The following is a 26914-nucleotide window of genomic DNA, read 5'->3' as shown; positions in this document are numbered from 1 at the left end:
TTAATGTCACCGTAAAACCTATCATTGATATCCTTTCACCTTGAAGTTTAGTTCCACTCCAGAACCTTTCTTTTATTTGCATAAATGCTTCCTCGATGTGCGGATTGAACAGTAGGAGCGAAAAACAACATTCCTGTATTACACCGCTTTTAATCCGAACACACCGTTCTTGGTCGTCCACCATTATTTTTCCCACTTTCGAATATCTTGCACTATTTGACAGTGTCGAACGCTTTTTTCAGGCAACAAATTCTGTGAACGTGTCTTGATTCTTCTTAACTCCTCCTTCCATTATCAACTGCAACGTCAGAATTGCCTCTCTGGTGCCTTTACCTTTCCTAAAGCCAAACTGATCGTCATCTAGCGCATGCTTTTATTGTCCTATTATTAAGATCTGATATGTTAATCTGTGTTGTAATTAGCGGAAATCGTGACTGCCAAATATTTTCTGTTTCAGAGGTATTTATGTCAATGAAGTAGTACAGGAAATAACACATGATGGTACGTTGGCACTAACGTTTCGCCTCACGTCCATTTATCCACAATTGATGGGTTCAGCTAGCTCGGCAAAATTTGGGGAAAAAAAAATTACCAAAGAAATTTACCATGATGATAAAACGAGCTACCCCCTCTTTGGTACTGGGCAAACGATACATGTAAATTGCTCAGGTCGTAGACTGATCTACTTAGACTTCCTCCGCCGAAATAAGATGACCGAAATAGTAGATTTCCCGTCGTGCTAAGTCAACCTTTGACGATTCGACTGTCAGATCAGTCTCTCTGAGCCGCACCAGTACCTCTACAAGTGTTCCAGATGTTCGGAAAACGACTTTCTGTATGTTACTAAGTCATGAATATAGTTGTAGACGCATTTGAATTTACATCACTAGCGCAGATTCAAGCAGTCATGATAGTACCGACGCTCCCTTGGCTAAGGCAAACGGAACCCAATTGAATTCATGTAAGTTCCAGTCCGTTGTCAAGGCGGAACTCTATGGCTAATGGAATTTCGTAGTACGCTTGATTTAGTCAGAGTATCGTGAAGTAGCCCGCCCGGTTGGCCGTGCTTTCCGGGCAGAAGCAGCACCGGTCCACGGTACAAAGCCGCCCGGCGGATTTGTGCCCAGGTCCGGTGAACCGTCCAGTCTGAGGATGGTTTTTAGGTGGTTTTCCATCTGCCTCGGCAAATGCGGGCTGGTTCCCCTCATTCTGCATCAGATACACTATGTCGGCGATTACTGCGCAAACAAGTTCTCCACGCCACGTACGCGACGCGTACACCACCATTACTCTACCACGCAGACATAGGGCTTACACTCGTGTGGTGTGAGACGTTCCCTAGGGGGGTCCACAGGGGGGGCCCAACTGCACAATAACCCTGGGTTCGGTGTGGGGCGGCGGAGGGGTGAAGTGGACTGCGGTAGTCGTCGTGGGGTTGCGGACCACTGCGGCTGCGGAGGGGACGGAGCCTCTCCGTCGTTTCTAGGTCCCCGGTTAACATAACATAACATAACATCACATTGTGACGTTGGAGGCCCCACAAACCAGAAAAAACAATCAAGTATGTCTGGGAGAGGTTAAGATGGTTCAAATGGCTCTGAGCACTATGGGACTTAACATCGATGGTCATCAGTCCCCTAGAACTTAGAACTACTTAAACGTAACTAACCTAAGGAAAGCACACACATCAATGCCCGAGGAAGGATTCGAACCTGCAACCGTAGCGGTCATGCGGTTCCAGACTGAAGTGCCTAGAACCGCACGGCAACACCTGCCTGCTCTGGGAGAGGAACAGACCCGAAGATCACCTTGCGATTTAGCACTCGGTAATCTCCAACGACCTGTGACCGCTCCCATTATCTCTAGGAACCAGAAAAATCGGAGATGTGTAATGTGATGTTGACGGCCGGATAACACCGTTCTTAAACGTCTGGTCTATCAATCCCCGCAATTTAGGTGGGGACAATCGTTAAGGTGATTGCCTAACAGGCAGCTAATCCGCGAGTTGCATACGATACTGCATCCCATTCGTGACCTCTGGTTTATTAGTTAATACATCGACAAGCTCCTGCAAGACTTTAAGTAATTCCTTTATTTCACCAAGAGACAAATGCCCTACTTCATACTCACCAGAGTCAACACCTGCCCTACACGCGCCTGACCACCTAGCATACTTGTGTAATCTAAACTTGAATGACGGCCGAAACTAATAATAATAATAATAATAATTTAAAATTATCCTTGTCATACAATGAAATCGCACCTTAGCAAAAGTTCATTACTGAAACCGTTTACCTCAAACACATCAATAGGCTACGAAAAATCCTTAATTCTACGAGACACTCTTAACAGTCTCACCAAGGCAAGCACTTGCCCACACATAGTTCTACAATTCTTAACTAAAAGTTTAATATTGCAACGTACCTACAACAAATAAAGCCTATGTTCGTCTGTGGAAATGGACTCCCTAAGCAACCTGAGTTATCAGTAATCGGAATCCAACCTGCACAACACTGTGTGTCTGTTGTATGAATGACAGTTTCACTGTCATTTAAACCCTCAATAGATCGTTACATGAAAAACCTAAAACTAACATTTGGATAAGCAATCTGCATATTTGTATAAGAATTTTTCAAATGATGCAGAATCGGGCTTGTGTAACGTAATTTACTGCATTAGAGTTCATGACATGTGGTGTGTCAGTGTCTCTGTTTTGGACCTAAGTTTATTGCTCACCTCTTTAGATGACTGCCTTTTTGCAAGTAGTTTACAGCAATTCGCATCAGCATACAGCAGAAGCAGCTAAAGCTACTAAGAATGAATTTAATAAAATGGAGTTTGCTTGGGTCCTGTTAACCACTAAATAACTTGTAAGAAGCGATTTCAAAAATTAAGTCTATTTAAAAACTTCAGAAATTATCAAGACCAATAATAGTTCGACAATAATGGCAAAACGCCTGACAGTGGCCTTATACACAGGAGCAGTGATTCCATTTCGACCGTTAATGTTGTTACACTCAGTCTGTAGGTAATACAGGATTAACAGTTCCAAAATTAAACGGAAGATAAGCCGTGCTGACACTACTGCAAACGACCACTTCCGAAGAAATACACTCACGTTTACAACGATACCGTGTCAGATGGCTTTACGCCGAACATGAACATTTACAAGGTAAAATGTTCTCGAAGTTGCTCACCCGGCATAATGCAGAAACGTGACGGTGCGAACGATGAAGCTCGCACATGCCAAACGTCCTCCCATGTCCTCGGGATTAAGCTGCTTTCCAAAACGGTATCTCACGGAAGAATTCCGCAAACTAACGGCGGATGTCTTCATGCAGACAGGACTGCCCCAACTCAGTCCGTTTATGTTGCCTTCTTTTACGCTCCGCATACTCGCGCTAACACCAGGCAACGAAACCACGGATTTATAGAAGAAGGCTACACGGCAACAACCCTGACCGATTCGATCGCTACTGTCTCCGTTAAGCCACTTCCTCTCTCTCCACCCACCACTCGGGTCACTGCCAAAGTCACACTCAATCTCTCGACTCACTGCCGCCACGCCTGGCGCCCTCTTCTCTGGCCAAAGATAACGAGTGAGGGAGCGTGACGCGAGATATCGAACGCGGTACGGCTCATTTTCTATCCTCCACAGCTCCGTCTAATACCAAATAGGTTATTTCAGGATATCGTAACACATGTGCTTTAACCCACTGTCTTCTTTTATTAAGTTTTTTCCCCATATGTTCCTTCCTCCGCCGATTGTGCAGATAAGTTTCTTACTGCTTTTATTGTTAGTTCACTTAATTCTCAACTTCTTTCTGAAGCACTTCTCAGATGTTTCGATTCTCTTCTGTTCCGGTTTTCCCACTGTCTCTGATGCAATGCCATACAATGCTATGCTCCAAATGAACGTTCTTGGAAATTCTTTTCTCAAATTAGGACCTATGTGTGATACCAGCAGACTTCTTGACAAAGAAAGACCTTTTTGCCAGTGCTGGCCTCCGTTTTATGTCCCACTTGTGCTATCCACTCATGTGTTCTTTTGCTGCCTAGGTAGCGGAGTTCCTTAACTTCGTCTACCTCGTGATGTCTTATTCTGATGTTAAGTTTCTCACAGTTCTTATTCCTGCTACTTATCGCTTCTTTCGTCTTCCTTCGAATTACACAAACGACAGCGAGGTGAATGTGTTAGCTCAGACGAAGACTCCACCACAGTTGATTCCTCTGACACTAACACCAATCACAAGACAAATGAACAAAACATTTACAACCTCCTTTGTTGATGGACAACATTTTCTATGGACTCTACCAGGTTGAGATTCATTGGGAGGGTCCTTAGAAAATGTAATCCATCAACAAAAGAGGTGGCTTATAAAACACTTTGTCGACCTATACTTGAGTATTGCTCATCAGTGTGGGATCCGTACCAGGTCGGGTTGACAGAGGAGATAGAGAAGATCCAAAGAAGAGCGGCGCGTTTCGTCACACGGTTATTTGGTAAGCGTGGTAGCGTTACGGAGATGTTTAGCAAACTCAAGTGGCAGACTCTGCAAGAGAGGCGCTCTGCTTCGTGGTGTAGCTTGCTGTCCAGGTTTCGAGAGGGTGCGTTTTTGGATGAGGTATCGAATATATTGCTTCCCTCTACTTATACCTCCCAAGGAGATCACTAATGTAAAATTAGAGAGATTCGAGCGCGCACTGAGGCTTACCGGCAGTCGTTGTTACCGCGAACCATAGGAATGGAAGGTAATGACAGTGGCACGTAAAGTGCCCTCCGCCAGACACCGTTGGGTAGCTTGCGGAGTATAAATGTAGGTGTAGATACGACACTACATAACGAATAGTGATACACAGAAAAATTACCTATTAAGTAAGGTAGTTCGTGTCCGGTTATTGTTCCAGGCGGCACGTAAAATATCTAAATGACTACATTAAAATAGAAAAAACTGTAACGTGAGTAATATAGCTAATTAGCACACATATAATGACGAGAGTGAAATAACAATCAACACACTCAACAGACAAAACTAAATGTAGAAATATTAACACACATATAAAATTGAATAGAAACTTGTAAATAGTTTCAGTAGGATTTTGATTGATTATTGTACCAGGCGCCACGTTAAACCTGTAATTAGCCTACATTTAAAGAGAAAAATTGTAACCCAAGTTATGTAGCTAATCAACACACGTACAGTATAAAAACACTAACAAAACGTAAATATTGGAACAGTTCTGCGAAAGATGAATCGACACTGGACATTCGAAACGTGAATTATCTCGTGTAATAAAGAACGGGACGCGCTGCTCAGCGCCGTCGGGCTCGAGGACACAATCCGAAACCACCTCCCCGTGCAGCGCCAACGAGGGGACAACTGTCTCCGACATGGCACCATGGCCCTCACGAAATTTATCAGGTGGCGGGCCCTGGTCATCTAAATGCCGCCTGGAAAAAAATGCAGTCTTGTCTTTAAAACCAAAACGAAAATGCGATAAATATTCATTCGAAAAGCCATATCAAACCCAGAGTAGATAGTTGTAAGTTGTGTTCCATGCACAAGACCGCAGAGAAGTATAAAGTGGGATCTTTGGCGTCTGCACCTGTCGAGAGTCCTCCTCAAAAATTATTCACTGACTTTGTGGAACCGTTGTTAAAAGAGAGCACCAATACATATTGGTGTGTAATAATGTTTTTAAGCGGTACACATGGCTTTACCACACCACAACAGTGAAAACACAACTTGTGGTACTGAATATAAAAATATTTTTACCACTTTTGGACCACCTCAGTACATTCCCCCTAAGTGGTAATGCGACATGCATTACCTCAGGTGGACTCAAAAACTTTTGCAAAAGCAGGGACATAAAGAGGGAACCAGACCACCTTACTGTCCTGAAAATGGTGAAACAGAACTGAAGGCAGTCCTGATAGCCTGCAGTACTAAGGATAGGAAAACTGGGATCATGCGACCACGTGGTTCCGTAAGTGTACTCCTAAAGAGTTACTGCTGATCTTTAAGACTGCCACCCAACTGAGCAACCTCTTGTCTATTAGTCTCCTGTTGCCAGAACAAAAATCAGTAGAGAGAAACTGCCTGTTCAGCGGAAAAGACAAATACGAATATTTTGAGATCATATCAGCTTCAGACCAGGCACTACAATATCGGATGATGCCGAAACCCACACCAGGTAGGTGATCAGTTTTTTGTTATCAGTTTTGAGGAGCCTAGTTAAAAGAGCAATAAAGTTATAAAAAGCTCCTACGCCGATTTAGCGGGCCAGTTGAGACCCGGAAATTAATAATGCCGATGACGGAACTCTCTTTGAATCTCGAAAAGGCGAGTGTCATGGGTGCTCACATCCCTCAGATTAAGCTAAATTTCTGCCCTGAGCATTAAATATTAATCAAGGGAACTTGAACGGCAATTGAGAGCGGAAGAAGTAACATGTGCCAAAGGTTGGCGCGATTGTTCTGTAGCATATCTGAAGCAAAGATGTGGATGGCCGGCCAGAGTGGCGAGCGGTTCTAGGCGCTTCAGTCTGGAACAGCGCGACCGCTATGATCGCAGGTTCGAATCCTGTCTCGGGCATGGATATGTGTGATGTCCTTAGGCTAGTTAGGTTTAAGTAGTTCTAAGTCTAGGGGACGACCTCAGTAGTTAAGTCCCATAGTGCTCAGAGCCATTTGAAAGATGTGGATGAGTGTGAAAAGGAAAGTTACTTAATTCTGAACTCACACGTGCTACGGTTCTCTCTCCCTTGTCTGCGGTAGCTGAGTAGTTGTATATGAGTCGTCTGTGTTTCGGAAATGTCTGCATGGAACAAAGTTTTAATTCTACGTACTGACAAGGAATTGCTGTTGACCACTTAGATGGTGCCGCAGACGCGGTCGAATGCGGCGGCTGGGCAGTTGTTTACATGAGTCATCTATGTTTCAGGAATGACTGCATGGTACGGAGTGAAATTTCTTCGAGGTGGAAGCAGTATGACTGTAACACATAACGGTGTGCACGTTAAGCATGACCGGTGCCTTGAGAGCCTCCGTCGACCGTAAAGTGTGTGTTTAGCATCGCGTGACGGGTGACGATCGCTCCCTACAAGCGTATGTTGTGAGCGTGTTCAACGTGACTCCTTACATTCATGGTGCGTTCTGATTATTAAGGTTGGTGGCATTTTATGGGTGTATATAGGGCAGGTGGAGCGGCGGATGCTATCTATGTGGATACGGGCTCGTTCGACTAGAGTTATGATCATTACTAAAGTGATCTTTTAATGCAGTGTGGTGTGATGTTTCGTGACTTCTCTGCCTTTCCCCCCGCAATGGCGAGCTACTAACGGAGAATGATGTATGTTAAGAATACATGCTGTGAAACTGTGTTGTATTAGTGTATAAGCCAACCATTTGAAATGTATCTAAAATACTTGTCTTTCGGGGAACACTCTGCACTTAAGTAAGAAAATAATCTCGTTCCTTTGTAAAAGGGGCTTGTCCATGGACCCGTTGCTTGCTAGTGGGGATGACAGAAAGTAAAAGATTCCTACCTATTCAGCTCCCGAAGCCATTCGGAGTAATTTCAGTCAGAGGCAGCTGATACGTTATGGGTGGTTAACCATTTATGCTTTAAATAATGATTTTGATTGCTTTTGGAGGGCTGAGTTGTGATTTAAAAGGTGTTGTCAGACAAACATATTGATTACAAATTGTGTATACTGTCTTACTTCGTTGTTTTTTTTCTTAGAAAAAGGGAAAAAGATCTTAACTGCTACTTATAAAGGTATGCTTGGTTAACGTATTAGTTAAATTTAACTACTTGTTATTAAAAATTTAATTCTGGGGTACCTATGACAGTAAGCTGTATTCTTAACGTAATGTGTTAAATGTGAAATGGTAAATTCTGCAGGTGTTGTACTCCAAGAAAAGAGTAAAGCATTTTGTTGTTTTTAAAAATAAATTTGTCTAAACTTCGTAGTGTGTCTAACTTTTTCGTGTTTAGCCACTGCGAATAGGTCGTGGTCTCAGTATACCCACACTAGATAAATACGGAAAGTAATAAAAGATGGGAAACATTTACCTTCATTCAATGGTATCATTAGGAGAATGTTAGGAAAGCAGTCTATATACATCGGATACAAAACAAAATGTAGTGAAACTGATGAAGAGTTCTCGTAATATGCACAGCCAATGAGGGGATCCAGACCTTTATTCAGTCACTCGTAGATTAGTCTGGCGTTGAAACTGAGGACAGCGAACAGAGAGCGAAAATATTATATCACACATTTCAGTGTGTATACACGTTCGATTCCCGGCTGGGTCGGAGATTTTCTCCGCTCAGGGATTAGGTGTTGTGTTGTGCTTATCATCATCATTTCATCCCCATCGACACGCAAGTCGCCGAAGTGGCGTCAACTCGAAAGACTTGCACCAGGCGAACGGTCTACCCGACGGGAGGCCCTAGCCAAACGGCATTTCCATTTCCAGTATATATTCACAGATGCGGATGATATCATACCAATAGTCGAATACTGTACAGACTCCCCGAGGTGAGATACTGACAAGAGCGCCCACAGTATCGAAACGGTATTACGAGGTGTGATCAAGTTTCTTAAATTATCTTTATTTATTCATCAGTGTCAACTTTGGACCCTTCAAAGTAATCTCCCTCAGATTTAATACACTTGTACAAGCGCTTTTTCCAATCTTGGAAACAGTTCTGGAACTCACTTTTGGTTATGGTGTTGAGCTCCTTCAACAGTTCTATTTATCTTATCAATGGTGGCAAAATGACGTCCATTCATGGATCTCTTCAGCCACGGGAATAGAAAAAACTCATACGTGATTTAGCGTACAAAAGTAAGGGAGGACACACGATGAACTATCCCATTGTAATCTAAGAAAAGGGCAAGAATAACTCTCACCTGTGATCGAACTAGCACAATTTTCGATCTTTGTGCTTCAGGCAGTTTCCGTTTGGACTTTTGGGCCTTGGTTTCGACGTCATACCCGTATACCAATGTTTCGTCACCTTTTATAACCTTCTTTGGAAGTTCTCTCTTGTTGTCGACTCCATTCAGCAATTCCTGAGCGATGTCTGCGCGACGTACTTTCTAGTCGAAATTCAACAATTATTGAACAAACTTCGCTGCAACACATTTCACGCCACAAACATCTGAAAAAATTGCTTTGCGTGAGGCGAAAGATATCCCGACATCTTCAGTAGCCTCTCCGATGACGATTCGGCGATTTTTGAGGACCATTTTCTTTACTTTATCCCCACTGTCGTCAGTAATTGATGTGCGAGGGCGTCCAGGGCGGTCGCCGTCTTGAGCGTCTTCTCTATCCTCTTTGAAAGGTTCTTAAAAATCTTGTATTATTCGTAGTAGACTCACCAAAAGCCACAGTCAACATTTCGGATGCGCTGCTGAACTTTATTCCATTTTGCAAGCAAAACCGAGTGTAAATTCTTTGTTTCATCTTCTCCGAAAGTAAAATTTGCCGAGCACTCCAAAACACGTATAACCTTTTCGACTGGTAGCAATAAACTAAATATTCAAAACAGCTTTAAGTTCAAACATACGTCATGAACATGAGTACCAACAAGATAAAAAAGTGTAAAACCTACGCATAAAGCCCGCGAAATGAAAAAAAAAAAATGTTCGCTCCTTTTTGATCACACCTCGTATATGCAATCGCTTTATTTAAAAACAAGTCCTCTAAAAGTGAACTAGTGATTCTGGTTTGATTTTATGCTGAATATGCAACGGAATTAGCCACAACAGTAGCATTTCAGAAGATACACTTACCTCCTGAATGGTTAGTCAGACTCGCATCTGTTTCGTCATTTTGAAAGTATGAATGCTGGCAAGCTCTGGTATTACAAAATGTAGCGTCCTTTTCTCCTGAGGAGCTGCTAGAACTCCACTTCAAAAGGTACATAACTGGAATTATGCGTATTATTAATATTAAAAGGGTGAGCGCAGAATAAGAACTACACATTACGGAATTAAATAACGGACTTGATGAAGATGATTTCGCGTATTATTAATATTAAAAGGGTGAGCGTAGAATAAGAACTACACATTACGGAATTAAATAACGGACTTGATGAAGATGATTTCGTTGTTCTGTGCGGGATGATAAGGAGACGTGAGTTCATACTTCCGGATGTACAGGTTAAATTCGTTATGTGCCCCATCTCATGCATAATATGCGTTTCTCCCTTACGTATTATCATTATAGTCATTCCGTTATTATCAACGCATTAGTAATATTACGGACTATATCAGTTTTTTATTCCGACTTCGTCGGATGCAGAAAATTTTCATGGCGTTTAAATGTATGGAACATCTTTTGCTTTGCTTGTTTTTCTTGTTAAAGATATGAACGTAACCTACAAGGTGGGAGCTCTGCTGAATACAAAACCGGAAGACCCTCGCCACGAAGTTTAATAGCATCCTTTTTATAACCGTTCACGTCTGTATGACCAGATCTCGTTTTACAGCGCGCGGGTTTGATGTCCCTCAAGGGCAGGTGTGGGGTACGACCGAGATGAGCTCCGGAAATAGCGGTGAGCTCTGAGAATTCTGTACTGGAATACAGAATTGTCTACTCGACGGACTTGCTCGTGTGTGGTACTAACTGCGAATTTTACCGGTGGGAAATATGTCCAATACCTGACGGCATTAGAATGCGAATTGGAATTCGGCTACGAAGACAATGGTACTCAGTCATATTTTGTAACTGAAGTTTTAATGGGATTCGTTTCGCACGCATCCCAGCAGGAATTGCAGACTAGTAATATACGGCTAATGACTGTCATGCGTGGTTCTGCTCTGCTCTCGGGGTTGCACGTTCAGAGACAGAATTGCGTCCAAGCAGGTAATCCCACAGATACTACGGTAATCCTCGTTTCAGATTTTTCTGTGCTAGTACGTCTCGTCATTTCTCCGTGTAATGTAGTTAATTCCTTCACAGTGAGGTGCTTTGATTGTATGCCCATAGTTCGATATAGTACAACACCTGAAAGAAGTTTTCACTTAGTTTACAAAGTATTCTGTGCCACTGATGATTAAAAATGAGTAGACTAGAAACGCATACGTGTGAGATCAATACGATACAAGAAATGAAAGAATTGATGTAAGGTAGTGAACAAGAAAGACTAATTAATGGAAGACTGATTAAAACTGAGGAGCTCGAAATACCTGCATTTGAATTATATTGTCAGTACATGGCCTCTATCGGGCACAATTATTCCGCTTGCTACTTTTGTTATTACCATGTAAATACTTTTGTAAATGAACATTTGGTCGCACGCTTTTGTTTTAAAGAAGTTCATTCCATTTTATATTCGCAATTGTGGTGTAAGCTGACCCTCTGTACTATGTATTGATTTATACTTTATTGTTACTTGCTGTAGTCTGCCTGATTCGAAAAATTCCCATCAGACTTTCATAAGTAGCCAGTTTTGGAAGGAGAACATAGTTTCAAGGAACATGAACCTACGAAACGTGCCCTATCTATTCTCCCACACTGTTCTATAATTCCTTCGCTTCCAAACTACTGTAATAATGATGAGGAGGTTGTAATATGTGAAAACTTTTGTTCGACACATTTAATTAATTACTCCTTAAATTCAAGTGCCACGTCCCTACTTTCACATTACAATTAAAGTCATTCATCCACCACGAGCTTACATGTTCACCACTGCCGATTCCCTACTGTACGACCGTCTTTTAATTCTGTAACAACTGTCTCGGTACGAAATTAAACCTGAAATTAAAAATTATTATTTTAACCACGATCGCTTTTCTCACACACGCATATGCATCCTATCACGCTATGGTTCTGAAGCGACAGACTCACTCCTTCGTTCCAAACGATCTGCAGAAGCCAGTCTGTCCCTTCTAGTGCTACGGAGCGTCCCCACCAACGATGCCGTTGCACTGTAGCAAAGAAGAATAAGGATGGATTCGATACGTCAAGCACAGGACCGAATCTGTATCCTCGCATCCGGTAACTAACCGTTTCCAAATCCTTTTGAAACAAGGATTTGTGAAACAAAATAACAAAAAAAAAATCCCCTCCATGACTGAAAAGGAATTCCCCAGTAATTGGAAACAATCGCAAATGGCAATAGTAGCCTGATATCTTGGCAACGTTATCTTATCTTCCTTTTTATAAAAATTTATACTTTTCACGTATCACATCCATTTACACCTATTATTTTTTATATTTACAAACATATATTCAGTTTCACATAACATTGTTTAGGCAGGAAAAGATCAAACTGAAAATGTCACTACGGTCGCAGGTTCGAATCCTGCCTCGGGCATGGATGGGTGTGATGTCCTTGGGTTAGTTAGGTTTAAGTAGTTCTAAGTTCTAGGGGACTGATGACCACAGCTGTTAAGTCCCATAGTGCTCAGAGCCATTTGAACCATTTTTTTGAAAATTTCAGTTACATTTCGTTCAGCCCCTTTCAAACTTCATGAAATGTAAAAGTCCATACTGAAAACAGTATGTATAGAAGCACTGAGAAAAATTCTTCACTGACAAGTGAGTGTTTTCAACGCCAGCACGGACGCGAGTGTTCCACGCCAGGCATTACTCTTACCACTATGGGATGTAGATCTGATAACGATTTCTGGAGTAGATCGAAAACGGTCACACACAAATAAAAAAGAACTTGTGCGTGACCACGACTATGTTTGCTAAATAAATTATAGTGTGTATTATACTTCTATCTTGTAATGCGGCTACATGTCTGTGAAATCCTCTTAAAGGAAGCAATAGGTAAGTCAAGTAGACTAGTAACTATAAATGTGAGACTCGGATGTTGGAAGTTTACAATTTTAATGAAAATTTTTAATGTCTTATTGCCTCAAACAAGCTGTGCAAGGAACTGTTTATGTAATTACACGTTGAGCAAAGCCGATAACATTAGGAAACTACGAACAGTACCACAGCATCAAATAGCTAAACACAGAAACTTCTGTGAGAAATGTCTTTTTCAGACACCATTTAAAAGAAATAATGCTGCATGAGCTACTACATTTATTCAACATCTACATTACGAATTCTTTCTGACTTCAGTCCGTTGCCGCGGTACCCCCAGAAACTCTGTGGTAATCTCTCTTGAAGTTGGAGCTTAAGCTCCTTGACATGTAAATGGCTTGCAAACATCTGCTGAAGTTCGCCATACTTGTGCGCACTGTTGTTTCCTATGCGACGTTACTTTTTGTGGTCCCGGTTTGGCGATTTAGAAGATACTATCCAGTGAAGAGCGTTGCTGTTTCTTTGATAGACTACGCGATAAAAAAAGCCAAGAATTTCCAGCACCGAAGATTGAGAACTCAGAAAAATAATTTTAGTTGCTTACTACAAAACATAGCGTCTCCTTATTACAGGAACTTTGAACCTGAGGCCTGTGGGAGGGTCGTAGGGTAATATGACGAAGGGGGTAAGATGACGAATAAGGTAATTAATGTTGAAAGCCACAGGTCTTATCGCTACATATCATGGACCTCCAGCGTCAAGGAAGATGTGTCCAGCCTTGAGTTTTGCTAATAATTAACAATAGAGTGTTTTGGAGTTCACTGAATGTAACTTTTGGAAGCCACTTCGTAAGCTACAGCGATTGTAAGGTAAGCATTTCTTATTTCTTCCTGTAAATTGCATGAAATAGTGCTCAATAGTCAACTTAAGAATAATTTTTGCTTCCTGGTAAACTGATATCCTGAAATGTTGTTTGATTTAAAAATGGCGATGTCTGCTGACGAATTGAACAGAGGCTTCCACAAGTTTGTAAACTTATTCGAGGAATTATTATGCCTGTCATATTTTAACATGTTTTTGAAGTATTATTGCGTTATAATTGAAATTTTTGATGACTACACAATTCCAGTCTAGTTATTACAGCAAAATATTAACTTTGATGCACTCAAGGCGCCTTGTCATCTGCTTCTACTTGTTGGAACAGCGACAAGTGGCGTTTTGTAGATGGTAAAATAGTCTTCATTAAACTGTAAACTTCCAAATCCGCAATTGCTGTGAATTGTGTTTTCACTGTGTGACGACCGCTTTGATACCCTGAAGGTATATCTTCAGGTCATATAACACTAATACTTCAAATGCCACGACTTCCAAGGTGCAAGTGCGCATAAAAACATGTCATCCCTCAGTAAAATCTTGGGTGAAACGGGAGGTGGACATCTGATCCAATCCATGCATGATCATTTCGGATCCTAATCCAATCTGCCGTTTCATCCAAGATTTTACCGAGGAGTGACATGTTCCTATGCCCACTCGCGCCGTGAAAATCGTGGTACATGAAGTATTAGTGTTATATGACCTGAAGATATACCTCCAGGCTATCAAACCTATCGTCATACTGTGGAAACACAATAAACATCTACTGCGGCTTTGGACATTCACTCAGTTTAATGTAGACTATTTTCCCACCTCTGATTTTAAATTGATTGGTTGTCCTTCACATTACGTGGAAGGTTTTACCTGTGGTTGTCCGACCTGTAGGGTTGTTTATAATATTTTTAGTATTTATTATTTACTACTGAATCTGGCAATGGTTCAGAATTGCTAAATACGTGTGAGGACTGGATATCCATCCTAATTTCCTTCTACTTCCTCTCTCTCTCTGTCCATCACCCTGTTCCCCCTAACTCTCTCCAAGTCCTCCTCCACCACCATCGGTCCATCTCCTCCTTCCTCTTTTCTATGTCCGTTACGACCCACTCTGTCCATCTCCTCTTCTATCCTCTCTAAGACTCTCTGACCTTGAGCCGCGTTTCGAGTTACTGCAAACAAAACCTCGACTGAAAACTGAAGTTGCTTAAAATGATTCGGTAGATCAGTTGATATCATTGGTGTAAGCTGTATGAAATAGCCCTCTCCAGCTGTTGGGTCTGTGAGGACAGGAGCTTCATTAACAGTAGTTCGCTTTCTTTTAATCTGCGAACGGTTAGAATTACAAAGTTTCGGACAATTGAGATTTTTTGCAGTAGTCTAATCATAAGCCAGCAAGCCATAAACACTACTTTTGCGATTTATATTAAAATCGATTATGAGGATGAAAATAAAAAAGCACATTGCTGGGTACTCAATTTTTGCATAAAATTGTATATAAGGAGAAAAAAATGTATTCGGCAGAAACCTTTTCTTTAATCCTTTAAATGACCTGCTATGATAGTTAAAACTGACTGTGAGAAAGAAGACGAAACCACACATTTTCACAACACAATACAACAAAGCGTTTTCTTTCTCGCAGTTAAATTTAACATAAAACCTTCGCATTGTTGTTCAAAACACACACTGGCAGAATAAAATCATAACACCAAAAATTTAGAGTAATTAAATTTCAGAATACATTTGTGTATGTAACATGTTTAAGTTCCAAGATCATGGGTTAACGTAAGAGCGAATTAAACAAACGCAAAGATGGAATACTGGTACATTAATGACCGTACATTAATGCTGGGAATAATTGCCAGAAAGTTGAATGCAAGCATGCAGACGTGCATACATTGTGTTGTACAGGTGCCGGATGTCAGTCTGTGGGATAGAGCTCCATCCCCCTTGCAAATGGTCCGTCAATATAGGGACGGTTAACGCTGTTTGTGGATGACACGAGAGTTGTTCTATGATGAAGTCCAATATGTGCTCGTTTGAAGACGCATTTGGTAATCGAGAAGGCCAAGTTAATATGTCGAAACTCTCTAGAGCATGTTAGTATACAACAGCGGTATGTGAGTGAACGTTATCCTGTTGGAAACATTCCCTGGGTTGCAGTTCATGAATGGCAGCACAACAGGTCGATTCACCAGACTGATTTACAAATTTTCAGTCAGGGTGTGTCAGGATGTGTAGGATAACAACAAGAATAGTCCAGCTGCCAGACGAAATCGTACCCCACACCATAATTCCAGGTTTAGGTCGAGTTATCTCGCCTGCAGAGAGGGTGGTTTGCAGACCCAAACTGACTTCCTCCTAATGAACACGTGGACATCATTGGCACCGAGACGGAACCAGACTTCATCGGAAAACACAACAGACACTCGTCCTGTCCTCCAATCAGCTTTCACTTGACAACACTGAAGTCGCAAGTGGAGTTGGTTTGGAGTCAATGAAACGCAGGCTATGGGGCGTTTGGCTCGGAACTGTTCTTGAAGTAACCATCTCTGGTGAGTTCTTGTTGCAACTGATCATTAATTCGAGGGTTTTCCCTTTCCAATACTGAGAGGGATCCCTCGATGAAACTGACCCATTGTACAATTTCAAATTCACCAGGCACTCTCTTATGGGTTCCTCTAATCCAAACTTGTCCCCGACTTGGCCTTTTTTACAAGAAGAAATATATGAGAATATTGAACCAGTCGAGGTCGGACATAGCTGTGATTGCTCTCCTTCGTCGTGGACATTTCTTAATTCTGGTGGCAATAAATGGGTCAACCCTAAATCGGCATCTACATCGTCTAGAGGAGTATGTGCAATCGTGGACGAGGTGGATGTGGTCGTCATCATGTTTCCATATGATAATTTCTCCAGGGTAGACTGATGCGATAGAAGCAATTCGTCTACTAAATTCATCAATGTCGTTCGGTCCTCTGATGACAATGACATCAGTGTAATACCATCGTTCTGAGATTTCAGATATTCGCAAAAGTTCTGGCAACCAAACGATAATTGTGAACAGGAATTTTCGAATTTCGTCAAACAATTCAAAATGGTGAATATGTATGTCCCTAAGGGTCCATCGGTTGCTCCCAACTGGCAGTGTAATCTCGTAGCAATCCAAATGAAGATTTTCAGGGTTGGATTCGTCAAGTGAGCTTGAACCAGCGTGAAGATGGACTGAAAGATCTCCGTCAGCGTCTCCATTAGAGGTCTGCAAGTAATAAACCAGGTAAATCATCATCGTCGTCTTCGGAATCAGATACTTGGCTTAATGAGCCACCACAACGTACACTTCTGAATAAAGGACTATTGGCACAAAACATGCACCAATGGCTATATTGCTTAATTTGTGGAGGACAAATTACACCATTTGAAAAATATGGTGGCTTTGTTACCATATTAATTTTCATATCAATTAGAAGTGGTTGTAGTAGCGGATTTTGCCAGGAATCTGATAATTTATATAAGCAATTTTCACAAATGGTAAATACGAATTGCTTATAAGTAATTTCATAAAAAAACATTTTAATTTTAAATCGACTTTGCCAGAATGTAGTAGTATCGAAGAAAGACATTGTGGTTAAAGCGAGTGTTTCCCATGGAACTGGAATTCCAGCTCTTATTTTGGAAGCTGCTTCTATTGCATCATTGACAATTTCGTTAATCGTTGGGACATTTTCACTTCTATCAAAAATATAGCATTCTGGCAGTCTATATGAATTCAGCATGAAATTGAATTTTGAATATCTGAATTCCAGTAAAATATCCTCTCGTATGGTTTGTGGTACTTCTAATTGATACACATCTAAAGCATTTGTAAGTCTTCCACAAACAGCAATTCGTGCAAGTTTGTACAAAGTGTCCATTTTATACAGAAATGTACTTACTGTTTCTGGCAGCTCGTCACGGACAATAGACGTTTTCGACGTGTAGTCAGAGGACATACTGTGAAGGCAACAATTTTTGCCCGCTTATATACTAAATTGGTTGCTAAGCAATTTCAATAATCAATGCTTACATTTCTATCACTCCAAAAAGAAAACTTTTACACGCGCAACCTTTTGCTGGCGTGGGTGCTTGCTCAGATAATTGTCCTAAAAGGACAAATTATCTCGGCGGGACAGTGACGCCGCCATCGCGACCTTGGGACCCGGGGGGCCCCTTTTTTTTATCAATTGCTGACCCTCGAATCATGAAACGACGCGACGCAGTCATGTTTCGATTTGTGACCGAACATTCTCGTGATTACCTTACCAGCACTCCTGCCAAGTCTTACTGCAACATCGCAGAAGCAACTCCCACCTTCTCGCAGCTCTATTAAACGTCCTCGTTGAAACTCAATAAGGTGGTGACAATGGCGTCTTCATCGGCTTAAAGGCATCCTTGACTGACATCAAATCACCACGGCCAAACTCAACGGTAACTAACTCTCACGACCGTTACAGCTTGTATTTATATTAAACCTGATTCGCATCTTCTTAGTGGGGCTACGAGTGCCACTCTTACGCTACTGGCGCGAAATCTCAATAGACATCATGTTTTAGATGCAGAAACAGGCCTACCAACTTTCTTTTACATCGCACAATGTCTTCTCAGTGCTCCGACGTTTTCCGTCAGTGTACATAGCCTACGTCCGTCTGAATGTTTAATAGAGTAAAGTGCAAAAATATGAAGTAAATCGGTCAAGTAATTTTCCAGATATGTGCTAACAACGTTTACCTTTTATATATTACACATTGCTTACCATCCTTGTTAACGAAACCTTTATTTAGAATTAAAGCCACTTAAAATGATTGCGTAAATCGGTTCGTATCACTGGTATTATTATATATTATAAAAATAAATAAAGCGAAATAATTCCCATGGTCTAAAAAATTTATGTTGGTTGGGAGGTTTGTATCTCTCAGTGGTTCACGGAGCTATGCCGGATGGAGCAATGTTCGTGGTAGGGTCACCTATACCAGACTGATCACTAGGTGAGATATCAGACAAAGAATGTTCCCCACTTGGGGGCTCCCTTCTTGAGAGAATGTAGCGGCAACCACTTGGGCCTTTAGCTGAGCCTGACATTGCTTCCACTTGCTAGTGTATTCTATTTTGTCAGCCAATTCCTGATTTTTTTTTTTTTTTTTACGACAGCGACAATATTACGTTGCGAGACCCGAGGGTGTCCTTCATTTTCAATTTTCGATGAGGCAGGAATGGCTCTTCAGGGGTGTTGAGGTCAGTCCTCCTAGCGGAGCAAACCCCTTAAGAAGAAAACTGGTCCTCCAGGTTGTGGATTATGCGAAAAGGCTAGTAACGTATACTTGTAAAAGTTTTCATACTCGAAAGCCTGAAAATAAGCCTTGGATAAAAAACAGCGATAGTGGACAACGACCAGGTAAGGAGAAGGTTAATTATGGACCAAGAGACATGCTCATTCATGCCACATGGAAAATACAGGGTCTGAAGACACATGTGATTGAAGGGAACAAAATACCCAAAGGTTAAGATATCAAATTGGCGGTCATTAATGAAACCAAAAAGAAGTTAAAAGTATCAAATATCAAGAAGATTACATTATACAGTAGAGTAGCATCTGAGCAAAGAGCATGTGGTGAAGTGGCAGTATTGTTGGGCAAAAAAGGGGTAGGTAGCATACAGCAGTATGCACTAGTAAAGGAAAGGATCATTATAGTGAGAATGAAATTTGATAGAGGATATGTAATAGTTATAGGAATATACACACCACAAGAAGGAAAGCAGGATGAAACAGATCTGTACTACACAGATAAATATGTAGAAACACTTGAATAAAACGAACAACTCTGATCATGCAAGCGGCCATCGTCAAGTCAATAAAATTCCTCTGGGCTGTTGAACACATTGTCAATATATATGACTATCTGACGTTTCGGCCACTATTGGCAGTGGCTTTCCCCAGGGCTTTGTGCTGAGTGAGTCAGCACATTGTCTGAACTAGGTCATAGATCTCTTATTGGTTACATAAAGCTAAATAAAAATTTAGCTTTAGGGGTGGTAGACAAACAAGCATACAGGGGGAAAACCATGGGTATGAACCACTATCTTGTTAAATGAAAGAGGCATTGTCAATATATAAAACTGTCCAAAATTTCGGCCACTATTGCAAGTGGTCTTCCTCAGGGTTTTGTGCTGAGCTGACTGAGTCAGCGCAGTACACAGCCCTGAGGAAGGCCACTTCCAATAATGGTTGAAACGTCGGACAATGTGATCAACAACCCAGAAGAATTTAATTGACCAACACCTTAATACAAAAGTAGGTGAAGAAACCATCCCCTAGTTGACCAGCAATGAAGATAAGATACTATTAATAACAGTGGAATAAAATTGACAAAATTTGCCACCTTTAATGAACTGTAAGTAATCAATATATTTTTAAGAAGTAAGACATATGTAAATACGCATTGTATGTATGAAGCCACAGATCTCGTATTGATTACATAATAGCAAATAGCAATTTAGCTTCAAGGCTGATGGACACACGAATATAAAGCGATAAAATCATGAGTATGAACGACAACCTTGGTAAATCAAAGATCCAGCTGTTTGGAAAATGGAAGAAACAGAACAACAGGAAAAATGAAAGAAACCAAAACAAAACTGTTAAGGTGCTCCAACAAGAGAATATCATCCATTTCTACCTAGAGTGACATATATATCACGCAATATTCTACCATTATTTTCCCTTCTTGCCCACAATTAACGTATTGAAAATGCCTATTGTTGTATGTCTCTCAGGTAAGGAAGTTCAATTGCCGATAGTTAAGAGGGTTTCTGGATAGAAAGCAGGAAGAGGACAGTGTGTGGTTGTTCATTTGCTGAAGACGTTTTCTGAATAAGGATATGTCTTGGAATAAGAAGTATGTATTATTCTCTGAAGCAATGTACCACACAATGTTCAAGGTGCTGAAATTTATAACATAGATTATTCAGAATATGCAATTCATTATTATCGTTCCATATCCTGTTTTCAATTTGTATGGCATATATGTTACACTAGGCAGTATAATGTTTCCTTCATTCTCAGAGTCCTGTCTGAGCATGAAATCCAGGTTGTTATTGAGGAGGAGAAAGGAGATTCAGTGGCTATATTTATTGAACCCTCTGAAGTTAATATAGAGTCGGATGAAGATTCAACTTAAGAAGATTGGGGTGGCAAGATAGATGAGCTTGGACCAAGGTAACGCCATGCTCGTGCAGAAGCAGTACTGACCAACAAAAACAGGTTATGTAGCGAAACTGAGTCTGACTGCTTTCATGATGATAAAGTAGAAAACGTCATTTCAAATGAAACGGAAATGCTACAGATCTGAAAAACTGCAATAGAAGATTGGAGAAAGGGGGTTATGGAAAGTGATAACTCTTTAGTTCCTGAGAGTGATCACAGTAAATACAGAAGCTTGTCTCCATTTCAGTGCCTTGAACTATTTTGGAATGATGAAATAATTAAATTGCTGAATACTGAATCTAATCTACAAAATACACATTGTTCGAGAACTTCCCAGATCCCGAAGTAACACACAAGAGATAAAAGGATTTTAGGAATTCCAATTCTGTCGAACTATAGTCCTGTACCGAGCAAAACATGTTACCGGGATTCAGGGTTGGACTTAAGAAATGAAATGGTACACAACATGGTGAAAAGAGACAGTTCTGAAGGAATTGTTGGATTCATTCACTCATGTAATTAAACACAAATCAATTGAAACGATAAAATCTGGAAACTTTGTCCTTTAACAGATATGTTAAGAAACGTGTTTTGTCTCCGCTTTCAGAATGAACAAAATTTGGATTATGTTGAGAGCTTGATAATGTATTTCGGATGGCATGAGCGCAAACAATTTCTGAAAGGTAAACACATTATATTTGGGTACAAAGCAAGGTGCCTAAATGCAAACATGGGTTACCTAATGGATTTTCAAATATGCCCAGAAACTGATCGATAAAGGAATGATGTGTACGAGAAAGAATTTGGAAAATGTGTGGCACCTCTGGTTCAGATGATTGGTTCACTTCCTGATGAAAGTAAAAATCTGTCCTTCTGGTTTTATTTCGAAAATCTCTTTAGTTCATCTAAAAGAACCAGTTTGTGCTGCGACTGGTACTGTTTGTGAGAATCGTCTGCCTAAAAGATGCCAGCTTATAGCCTCTAAAACATTGTCCAAAAGGAATAAAAGAGGAGATTTTGATTACAAAAGTAGCAAGGAAAGTGGAATGATTATTACCAGATGGCTAGATAAGTCTGCAGAAACAATTGATTCGACCATCCATGGGATCTATCCAGTGAGCTTTGTGACCCGATATTCAAGACAAGAGAAGAAAAGAATATTTGTACAGCGACCACGTGCCACTGGAGAATATAACAAAAATAAGGGGGTAACTCACCGAATCGATGAACACGTAGTGTTATATAGAAGGAGCATCACTAGAAACCAATGATGGTGGCAAATGTTTACGTGACTGCTGGATGATTCTGTACATAATGTGTGGATTCTATACAGAAAGATAGGTATGAATACGCCACAATTGAAATTTCTGCAGTACATTGTGAAATGTTACCCGTCTTCTAATGTAACAATCCCTAGAGGTCCTGGTCACCCTGCAGGTAATCCTTGTCAAGGTAGAGTGCTCTATGACAAGAGACACGATGAAAAACATCATATGGTAGCTATGGTGTCATAGAAAAAGGAAGACACTGTGGGCAGAAAACTGACAAAGAACACCAAGAACAATTCGCAGCAAATGTGACGTTGATTTGTGCATAGAGTGTTTCGTATCATATCACAGAAAATGAATACTGTTGCCTAAACATAATGTAAATGTCATACACTGATTTATTTTATTTACTGCGAGGTATTTCACTTAAAATGTATGCTATGCCCAGCGTGAAATGTGTGTTACACCCTCTTTTGCTTAAATAATTAATTACCTTTTCCTTTAGCTTGTTGAAGTACGTTTAAGTAATGACAATGAACAAATAAATATCTGATTTGTAAAATTCAGAAGTGAAAATTAACTAGGGCAGATGTTGGTTAAGGAATCTGTCTCAGTGCTGACTAACTTTGCTACTCTAACGAATGCCTTCTAGCGAAGCTCTGTTTGAAGAATGGACAAACATTAAAAATATCGCTAGAGAAGTACTAGATGAGAAACTCAGAACGAATCGAAAAGGGGGACTTAATGATTCAAATGAAGAGGTAGTGGAAGCTATAGAAAAGGAAAACTAAGCATATATGGAGTTTTTACAGAATCAAACTGTGGAAGATAAAGAAAAATATAATTTCAGATTAAAAACAGTCTTTGTTGGGAAATTATTTAAAATTAATGACGCGATTCACCCTTTTGGGAATCATCAGATTGTCTATAAAAACAAGAAACCAATCAGTTACAAACAAATAGTGGCAGGATTATAGCACATATACAGATGGAGATACTCCAAACATCAGCTAAAAACAACAAACAAAGATACTGCAAATATAAATATAATTCCTTCTGAAGACTGGATAAAACACTATATGAAATTTTTATGTAATCCAGATGCGGAAGAGCTAATGCAAGAAGAAACAGAGCAAGGGACAGAGTTAAAACAAGCAATAACGAAAGCAAAAAATAGTAAAGAACCTGGATTAGATGGTGTTAGCTCTAAGAAATAATAGTATGTTTTAGAATACTGATAGATTTCAGAATGCTTCATCTATATAATATGTGTTAACACACAGGTGAAATACCAGAAGAACAGAGATGAACTGAAGTTATTTCACTGTTTAGAAAAGGAGAAGTAATTAATTGCAGGGAAATCCAATTTTCTGAATGCTTCTTATAAATTCTACAGCAAAATAATTAGTGAAAGGCCTTGAAACATCCCTAATTCAATTTTACTAGAACAGCAAGCAGGCTTCTGTAACTGAAGATCTTGGGCTAACGTTATTTTCATTCTGAAACAAATTATACAAAAAGACAAGAATTCAATCTGGAGAAACACCTAGCATTTATCGACTTTGAGAAAGCTTTGACCACAGCCACAGAAAAAATCTCTAGGCAATAATGGAGGAAAAGGGGTTTTCCAGGCACATGATGAAATCATGTCTAGGTTTACACAAGAAACACCAAATTGAAAATAGAAACTGACAAAGAGCTGACACCTGAATCAGCGATAAACCTCCGAGTAATGCAAAGTTTTAGTATGACATCAACACTGTTCAATATTTACATCGACAGCCTATTCAGCGAATGCATGACGGACAGAATACCTCAAGGTATAAGCATTAGGAGAGATAAATTTCTAAATCAATGCTTTTTGCTAACGACCAGGTAATAATACATGACAGTGAAGACAAATTAAAAATAATGGTACACAGATTAAACAATATAAGCCTAAATTGAAACCTAAAGATATCAACAACAAAAACAAAAACAATACTCTCTTGACAAAAACACCCGATAGCACTAACACAGGTGCCAATAACGTAATAACAAAACATATGTCCCATTTCTAATATCTAGGATTTGACATAAGTTTTGAAGAAGTGAAAGATATAAGTAAGAAATTGACAACCTATCAACATGTATGTGGAACGATAAGAAGAACATTAAATGATAAAACGAGAAGAGGAGCCCCCAACGAAATTTTACAAATATAAAGTTGTGGCGGTACCCACGGAAGTATATGGAGCAGAAAGCTAGATATTTAGATCAAAGACGTAAGACAACTTGAAACATCAGAAATGAGATTCCTTAGATCAGCGAAATGCTGCACAAGACAAGACACAATACTAAATTAATAAATAACCACTGAAACTGCTGTAAGGCCATTAACTGAAAAGGTAATAAGAACATGTACTAAGTACATCAGCTCAGAGAATACCTCGACAGGCACTGGAATGCAATTAAATTGGAAGAGGGGGTGTAGGATACCAGAGGAAGGGATAGTGAGAGCTGAACATGCCATAAGGCCTAAACCTGGATTGGCAGTGGAAGAAAAAAGAGAAATATAATAAGTATGTAGCCTATGTCCGTCCAAATGTTTACTAGAGTGTCTTGTAAAAATCTGAAGAAAATCGATAGAGAACTTTTCGAGATTTTTCCCAACAACCCTTCCTCTTTATATATTATATGGATTACTCGGAAGTCACCGTTACTAACTTGTAGGACATGTGGGGGTGAGTGAGTACATAATATTTTGAACAGGAACTCTTGTCCGGAAACGTACCGTTTCCGTTGAACGACGGTTTCAGTTTAGATGTTTAACTCATCCACTTCTGCTTGGGGAAATGAATTAGGTGTAACACAGTACAATTATTTGTTAACAGTTCGAAAGGAAACGTAACGAAACGCCCATCTATCACTAAAGTACATTTGTTTGAACCAACACTTAAACACTGCATGTTTACATTATTCCAAAACAAAAAAGAACAGTGGATCGATGTGGCGTCCACGAACGTAGTTACAGACATCGTACCTACGAAGCTTGTTGCGGTACACACTCTCCATCCCACCTGGTGTCTATTCAGTTTCTAGTGCAGCGACCTGAGCTCGTGGCAGCAGGTCGTCCTCTGTCTCTACAGGAGTCTCGTTCAAAAAATGCTTCAAATGGCTCTGAGCACTATGGGACTTAACATCCATGGTCATCAGTCCCCTAGCACTTAGAACTACTTAAACAAAACTAACCTAAGGACATCACACAACACCCAGTCATCACGAGGCAGAGAAAATCCCTGACCCCGCCGGGAATCGAACCCGGGAACCCGGGCGTGGGAAGCGAGAACGCTACCGCACGACCACGAGCTGCGGACCAGGAGTCTCGTAAATCGAACTTTGTATACCTCTCAAGACGTAGTGCAAAGAAGGTAAATCGCGCCGGCCACCACTTGGACCCTATCGTCTGTTGAGATGTCTCCGAAACACACGTGGGGAGTGAGGTGGTGCACTATCATGCTGAAACCACATTTCTTAACGGTAATTCACTGGCACAGCTTCCAAGAACAGGTACAATACGTTTAGTAGGAAGATAAATTATCAGGTTCAGTGGAAAGATACGTGGATGAGTCAGACATCTCAACTGAATCCATACCGACAGGGTGATTCAAAATTCGTGCCGCAAGGGATAAAGTCAGTGTTAGTGGAGATAGCGAGTGCTGCAACGACAGGAACGACCCACTACGACTGCACCACCGAAATTATTAATCGTGTGCCGGGCGTAACACCACATGGCCGATTGTGTGTGAGGCAACTGATTAATGTAGTCCAGCGGAAGGGAAATAATAGGGCGCTGCTGATGGCAGCAGTATAGAGTGGTGCTATTCTGCAGTGTAGTAACTGGTACAGGGCTGAACACAAATCGGGAGAATACAGAAATCGTTCTCAACAGGTGACATCCAAACAACAGCCTAATCAGCCTAATCACAGAATGAGTGGCCGTTTATTGGAATGATTCAAGTCTACAGGCAGTGTTCATGACAAAAGACGTTCTGGACTAACACGCAGAGCATCAGGCGATACATAATCAGCAGCCGGACTAACTAAGGCGATAATGAGTCCATCTCGCTCGACAAGGATGGTAGCACAGCAACGCGGCGTCAGTGGAGCCCCGTAGTCCAGGCTGTTTTCCTCCAGTCGTTTCCATCCCTATCGAATGCACGTTGTGCAAGAACTCCGCGGTGATGTATGGAGATGGAACCGTCGAGCAAGAATTTCAGAAGTCTCCAGATACCGACAGCGTGAACAGCTCCACCGATACCAGATCTCAATTACTCTTTGTGAATCTGTTACACTTTTTGTAAGAAATTTTCTCTCCACTCCGGTTTGCCAGTCAGTATCATGAAACGGAAGACTAAATGTATTAGTATACATGAATGTGCACCATATTCAGATTTCAAATTACCTAGAACAGGAGGCTAATCATAGTATGCCTCGCTTCCCCCATGCTATCTGGATCGAATAATGGTTCAGAAATGTTGAGTCTCTTAGTAATATTAAGAAACTTGACTACCCACTTCATAAATGAAATGCAGGCTGTAATTTGTGTCACGAAACCAATCTTGAAATTAGATTTTATCACTGAACAAGCAAACCAGACAAGAGCACTAAGCCGGCCAATGTAGCAGAGCGGTTCTAGGCGCTTCAGTCTGGAACCGCGCGACTGATGCGGTCGCAGGTTCGAATTCTGCCTCGGGCATGGACGTTTGTCATGTCCTTAGG

Source organism: Schistocerca americana, chromosome 4 (assembly GCF_021461395.2).
Source record: "Schistocerca americana isolate TAMUIC-IGC-003095 chromosome 4, iqSchAmer2.1, whole genome shotgun sequence".
Classification (NCBI taxonomy): domain Eukaryota; kingdom Metazoa; phylum Arthropoda; class Insecta; order Orthoptera; family Acrididae; genus Schistocerca; species Schistocerca americana.
This window is presented reverse-complemented; position numbering follows the sequence as displayed.